General features: G+C 33.6%; 1 non-coding gene across 1 annotated transcript; it reads left to right on the top strand.

Moving 5' to 3' along the window:
• The first annotated feature begins 1,225 nt into the window (after positions 1-1,225).
• Positions 1,226-1,274, top strand: LOC119470793. Its single transcript, XR_005199757.1, has one exon. It is a non-coding gene; the product is annotated as a small nucleolar RNA SNORD48 (small nucleolar RNA).
• Positions 1,275-1,737: the final 463 nt, after the last annotated feature.

The raw sequence follows: 1,737 nt of genomic DNA, 5'->3' as shown, positions 1-1,737 counted from the left end.
TTATTGGCGCTGGTTTTGGACAACCCTGTAAAAATGACTGAAATGTTTTACAGTGTAGTCGTTGGGAGCTTGCATTCTGTAGACACATATCATGGGTTTGAATCTCTGCTTTTTAACTTACTAACTTTAATCTTCAGTAAATTTCTTATCTTTTATGTAACTCATTTTTCTTACCTCAAAATAAAAATAATAATAGTACCTACCTTATAAGGCTTGTAGGTGCATTAAATGATTTGAAATATATGAAGAGCCTAGAAAAGTTCCTGGAACACAGTAAATGCAAAGTTATGGCAGCATTATATTAAACCTTATGCTCTTCATTTGGGTGGGGTAGACATTTAAGAATGTCTACCTGACACTGTTTGAAATTAATTTCTAGAGTACTGTGTTTTGAAGCATGGAATTTCCACAAAAATTTTGGTAAAAACAAATGCAAGTTTTTAAACTTTTCATCATTTTAAGTCCTAAACAAGTAACATAGTCAGCACAAATCAGTGCTTCTGGCCTTTTGGAAATACCAAAAAGTAGATTTTGACCCAAAAAGAAGGAGAAAATTTAATTGCTTAGGATTTTTGCTTTGAAATCTCTTGGAAATTAAGGTGATAACTCACATGATTACCTACCACAAAAAGAAATAAGAAACTCTAGTAGCACAACATTTTGAAAAATTGCTAAACTCATTCAATTGTTTGTATGTTGAACTAAACATATATAAAATATAATTAAAGCATCTTTCACATATATACAAATTTTATTCCCTTCCCCTCAGATGAATGTGTGCAAAACTCTATGTCATATTTCATACTAATTAAGGACAAACTAAACTTGCAGCCTAATTCATATTTATTCACTCATCAAACACATTTGAATGTTTTATATATCCCATGTAGTATATAAGGTATTGGAGATACAAAGTTGAAGAAAACAGATATGGTTCTTGCCCTGATAGATCTTCCAATTTAGTAAGAGAGACAGGCAATACATATATAAGTCAACAAAATGCTTAATGGTGGATGTCATGTACTATAAAGGAGCGAAACAATAAAATATTGTAGGGAAAAGAGAACAATCACTCAGTGAGTAAGCCACTGCTTTTGAGGGCATTGTCAGAAAGCCTCTCGGAGTGCACAAAATTTAAGCTAAGACTTAAAAGTGTAAGAAAGAGCCAGCCTAGTGAAAATATGAAGATCACTGTTTGGGCATTCCAAATGCCAGATTCAGGAGCAGTGATGATGACCCTAGGTGACTCTGAGTGTGTCACTGACGCCATCACTGCAAAAAAAAAAAAAAAAAAAAAAGATTCAGGAGCTATCAGTACAAAGGCTCTGATATGGAAGAATGCATGGTGTCTTTCGGCTTCTTTCTGAAGATCAGAATTAGGGCAGGTACAGTAGCATAAGTTCATGTGTGGTGGTCAGATCGTTAAAGATGTAAGCTGTGGTTAGTGATACAGATTACACTATAAAAGCAGTAAGAAGTCATTTTAAACAGGACAGTAATGTGATTTGCTTTGTATTTCAGAAAGATTACTGAGCTTCCTGTGTAGACGGTCAGTGGTGGGGACAAAGATGGAAGGGAGGGAGTCTAAATAGATAAGAAGAGCTAACGATGACATTGACAATGACTATGGTCCTGAGTTTGAGAGAAGCAGACAGATTCAAAATATTTTGAAGTTAGAACAATTAGGATATACTGATATATTAGATATACATATATATTATCTGTATATATTATATA

This window comes from Cebus imitator, unplaced genomic scaffold, assembly GCF_001604975.1.
Source record: "Cebus imitator isolate Cc_AM_T3 unplaced genomic scaffold, Cebus_imitator-1.0 Scaffold40, whole genome shotgun sequence".
NCBI lineage: Eukaryota > Metazoa > Chordata > Mammalia > Primates > Cebidae > Cebus > Cebus imitator.
The sequence above is the reverse complement of the archived record's forward strand: the minus strand, read 5'-3'. Positions and strand labels throughout refer to the sequence as shown.